We start from the raw sequence: 5775 nt of genomic DNA, 5'->3' as shown, positions 1-5775 counted from the left end.
AACAAAACAAAACAAAACAAACAAAAAAGGCAAAGTAGGGCAGCTACATAATCCAGGTATTGGGAATAAGTTGAAATGTTTTCTTTAGGCTATGCAATATCCCCACTCCCAAATCCCTAAACTACATTTATTCCAGCTACTACAGTTTCTAATCAGGACTCTGTTACTGGTATATGTTCCCTATATGTTAGTTAACTAATAGGTTCAATAGGGGAAAATGATTCTGAAATATGGCTTTCAAAGTACGAGCCATGGTAATATAAGGGATTCCAGTGACTCCATTCTGACCTATTATGACTTATCTACCTGGGCTCCTTTAATTTGTATATGTTGACCCTGAGGTTTAGAAGTACCTTTTTTCTCCTCTGCCTTACTACCACCTACTTTCCAAACATGTCTGCTTTCAACTGACCATAATATCTTATCTACCATTTAGGTAGTTTCTTGTCTTTTAAATGTGACCTCATCTTCAAGCAGACAGCCTCTGGCAGCCCTGTCTCTTTCATTTGTGCCCTTGGTCCACGTCTCTTCACTGTCCAGACTTGACAGCTTCTAGACTTTACATTTGCATATCCTCCTGCAAATGCTTGAACTGCTTAACAGGAGGACCCAAGGGGCTCTCTGGAAATTTCCTCTCTTGCATACTTGTTGACCCCTGTCTGATGAAGTTCATTTAAAATATATATAGATCTTGACTTGTCTTGGTCTATGTCAGATTAATTAGGTAAGAAGTTTGATGAGTCTATCTCTATGTATTTGTATTTAAGCATCTAAACTATATGCATAAATTAACCAATACCTTGTTGTTTGTGGGATTTCACAAAATGGCAGGATCTCAACAATATTATATTTTGGAAATAATTCCTTTTGCTCTTGGTCAAATGAAAAAAAGAAAGAAAGAAAAGAAAAGCTTAGGTGCCAGGGAATCAAATGTAAACAAATTAAGAAGAGGAAACTTTCACATTTAGATTCCTAAAATCTAAGTATGCTAAAGTAAAATTCTCCATCAATAGAAGACCCTTGCAAAAACATCTTATCTTGAGGAAATGTTGATCTTCATTATGATAAGGAACACAGAATTTAGGGCTGAGACATCAAAAGTCATGTAGGCCAACCTTCTGTTCATGCGCGTAAGGAAAAAGAGCCCAACAACAACAACAACAACAACAACAACAATGTCATACATTGGATGACTATAAAAATCTGGAAAAAATAATAGCAGCAAAGAAATGTAAGTTCAACAAAGAAAAGAGTCTGCTGCCTATATGGCAAGCATGGCAGATGACCAATGGCTGGTCCAAGTACTTCACAAAAATCTTAATAATGTCAGGAAAAAGAGAATATCTCCATCAAGCGGGATGTGTATGTCTTATATCAACCTAATTGGAATACAAGGGAAAAAGTCTCTGGCATGATGCATCAGTGTGGATGAGCCTTGATATTTTGGAGGGATAGCCCACATTGATGATTTCACAGATCCAACTGGACATGGAATTCATGTAAAGTGGCAATATGTTTGCCTGCAAACAGCCATTCTCCTACTACAGATATTTAGTTAAAGGTTTTCTGGTTTTTATTAATAAAACCTTTCGATGACAATTGGAATAAAAGGAGAGAGACGATTGGCTTTTCATTGAAACTTTGAGCTGGGAAACTTCTTTGCTTTATTCCACACTCTTCCTTTTTACATATCCTACAAAATAAATTGACTCTCAACTTCTTCCCATTCTACTACTTCAACCTGACATGTACTTCTTCTTCATGAATACATAATGAAATCCTTTCTTTCCTTTAATCCCCAATTACATGCCACTCATTTTATCGCCTTCCCTCTTTTCCCACACTGAAAGGAATCTTGACTTCTTTGAATTTTCCTAGAATATTCTGAGAGATAACTTGGTCTTTCATTTTTATTACAAAGCAGATGTTTTCATTTGTATTTCTTTATCATAGTAAAGTTTTCTGACAAAGACAGTGACATGTACACCTTCTGTAACTATGTCTATAACATATATTGCATCTAAACATATTATCTGTATCTACACCAATCTAAATTAATATTTATATTTATGTTCTGTGAATTTTTATGGGCTGGAAAATGACAGTAGAATATGCAGAAGTTTAAATGAGTAATACAGAGGGGCAGAATAGGACAACAAGTGGGGTTTTTTTTGTTTGTTTGCTTTGGTTATTTATCTATCTATCTATCTATCCAGCTATCTATTTATTTATTTATTTAGTTTTGCATGGGGATTGGTGGGGAGAGAGAGAAAAGGTGAATTCTTTACTTCCAAATTTATCAGTATGATGAAATCCTAGTGTGGAAATATTCTACAGTAATAGAAGTCTTCAATTTTTCTTTTTAACTTAAATGTCACACAGAGTTGTTTTTGTGTTTGTATGTGTGTGTGTGTGTGTGTGTGGTGGGGGTACTTAGAAGTCAAGTGACTTACCCAGGGTCACACAGATCACATTTCTCAGAGACAGAAGTTACAAGCAGGTTTTTATTACATCAAGCACAACCTTTTACCAAATACAACATTTCATGTCTCATTTCCCACTGTTAGAAAAAAAAATTGGTTTGTTTTGGTAATAGACTGCATTTGGATATTTTTTCCCTTCCTTATATTTCAAATACTGATTTATTTCAAACCCTTTTTCACCCAGGAAGCAATTTGACAGTTGTGGCAAAATGAAAATCAACACAGAAATTTAATTTAAGAGAAGAATCATCATTTTCCCCTGAAATTTAAAGAAATTAATCTTCAGTCTTTGGATGATCTATACTTTAATCAGCACAGGTACTCCCTTCTCCATTGTTGAAATAAAATGTTTTATTTGTTATTTTTTATCTTTCTTATCCTCCTTGCAATTACTCAATCTGACTAGAGATAGAAATCTTTTATAACTTATAATTATTGGCAGAAGGGAAAAAAGTAATTGTAGTAATTGCAAGTAAGTTATTTTTACACCTTTTCTAGTCAAGTTTATCAGATTTTACAAGTAGTAAGAAGGATATATTAGCAGTTAATTTAACTTCCTGAATTTCTTGTATGGGTGATATGATCACATTCAGTTCTCTGCCTCATACTTCTCTTAATAAAGATGGCCATCAGGTAAAACATTTCAATTTACTCTATTGCTCTATTTAGTGTTTTTACATTCAGAATTCTTCCTTTATTTTCCTCATCTGTGAAGTGGGAATTATAATAATAGCACTACCTATTGTGAAAGTGAAATGAGATCATATATATATATATATATATATATATATATAATGTAATTAGGACACCTTAAAGTACTATACAAATATTAGCTCTTATAATTATTTGCCCTCCCAGGGGAATTATAATCACTCAGGGAATATGTAATCTCTCAGGGAAATTATAACCACCAGCATAATCTACTCCTTTTTTCTGTGCCTTTAATTTTGTGTCCAGGGCCCCTCTTTTCCTACACCTCTTTCACAAGCACAAACATGGGGACAAGTGTACATCTGCCCTTGACATCACAAAACTCTATTCAAATGGAATCAGCTCTTGATTTCACTCACTGTTGATATAAACTGTGTGGTGGGTCCTAGTAATCAAACCAGGAAGAGTTCTCAGGGCCATGGTCAGCCAAGAAAAAAAATATATAAAATGGCGCCAACAGGGCAAAATGAGGCAGATAACCATGCTCTCTCGGGCATGATACAACACAGGAGAGTCCAAGGTGGGAACGCAAACAAGCATCCTGTCAGTTTACAGGGGTAAGGAAGGTAACAAAGGATAGAATAAGTGCAGTTATTCTAGACAGGGTTTATTTCCCCCAGAGAATTGGGCAGCTGCATTTGCATTTCTCTGGAGCATTTCCAGGCAAGCTACAGGAATTGTAGTCAGATTGAATTAGAAAAAGGGACCTTCCCAGAAAGGAACCTCACCCCCTTGAAGGAAACGCTCCCCACCACGTATCTACCCTGGGACAAAGCCTCATTCATTCTATGGTAGCAATACTTTGTCAGTGATGACCCTATCCAAGATGGCAGTAGAAGAGCATTATTATTTCTGTGTTGAGTTCCAGCCTTCCCAGACTCATCCATTTGCTCTTGATTCTCTCATAATTGAAACTCACACTCATCACAACTAAAACCTCTCTGATGATCTGGGACACAAACCAGTCTGGAACTGCCACTTAGCATAGACATCAGTATTAACTATATTCCCAACATCCCTTAAATACTACTCCACATGGAACTACAATCACTCCCCTTTCTTTGTACCCCAACAACTGAGGGAGGTGAAGAACATAATCTCCTACACCCACATCACCATGTACAGCCTTTTATCCCTCTCTCAACCATTTAATATTTGAAGTTCCAACACTAACCCCTTACGGATCTCAAAATTTCCAGAAAATTAAAACCACTCTTTCTCACAAAGGTCAAGAATGCCTATGGCAAGAATGCCCAAGGGCAAAGAAAGGCAGACTGGCAGCTCAGCATTTTGTACAGATTTGTTTTCAGCAGTATCATGTAGAGTTAAGCATGGGACCAGGAATCATTTCTGATATTAGTTCATTATCTAATGTTGGAAAAGTTCATTTATCTCTCCATGCCTCTATTCTCTCATCTATAAAAAACATAAAATAGGGGGAACTATATAATATGCACTATAAAGTTCCTACTAACTAGGATATATTCTGACTTTTTTACAACAAAAATGGAATGGATGATGGATCTGGAGGCAAAGGAATAATTTTCAAATCCTGGCTCTCTCATCTACTTGCTGTATGATACTAGGTAAGAGACAACTTCTCTAGGCTTCAGTTTCCACATTTGTAAAATGAGGGGGTGAGATTAATTGACTTCCATGATCTCTTCTAACTCTAAATATATAATCTTATCATTATATAAGTATTACCCTATGCAAAGGACAGTTTCTTAGTTGAAATCTTCAAGGTATGTCAAGATACATATTTGTAGAATGAGGATTTGTAATCTATCATTCCATGAAATAGAAAAAAAAGTTTCTGATGAATAGTTCTAGTTTTGAAGTCATGTTTTGCTAGGTATAGGTTAAGTAAGAGCAGCGACATGTTACACAGCTTTTAAAATGGCTTTATAAGAATAACCCCTCAGTAATCCCTGGGGACAATTACCTAGTACTGAAATATCCCTAAGAAAGCCCCCATTTTCAGGCATGGATCCTCATGAACAAGCCATTTGCCTGCTGCTCTGGATTCAAGTGTAATTCATCCATGTTTCTGTAGGATTTTAGCCATTTATCACAAATTTTTAGAATGTGTATCAATTTAATTCTTTCATTTTTAGCATGGAAGTACTAATCATGGAATAATGATCTTAAAGTGCTGAGTCCTGTGTTTCAATAATATTGTATGGATTTTGCGAGGATACATATCAAAGATTATGGTCCATTTTACAGCTAGGTGGTGCAATAGATAGAGTGCTAGGCCTGAAGTCAGGAAGACCTGAGTTCAAATCTAGTCTCAGACACTGAGCAGATATGTGACCCTGGACAAGTCACTTAACCTTGTTTACCTCAGTTTTCTCATCTGTAAAATGAGTTTGAGAAGGAAATGACACACCACTCAAATATCTTTGCCAATAAAATCCCAAATGGAGTCACAAAGAATTGGATATAACTGAACAATAGTAACAACCATTTTACAGTTACAAATGTATGCATTAAACCTGATACTGAATAGATAACTGCTTTATTATTTTATTCCTTCTTTCTTATTAATATCATAATCAGCAATAGTAATAGTAGTAGT

This window comes from Dromiciops gliroides, chromosome 3, assembly GCF_019393635.1.
Source record: "Dromiciops gliroides isolate mDroGli1 chromosome 3, mDroGli1.pri, whole genome shotgun sequence".
Lineage (NCBI taxonomy): Eukaryota > Metazoa > Chordata > Mammalia > Microbiotheria > Microbiotheriidae > Dromiciops > Dromiciops gliroides.
This window is presented reverse-complemented; position numbering follows the sequence as displayed.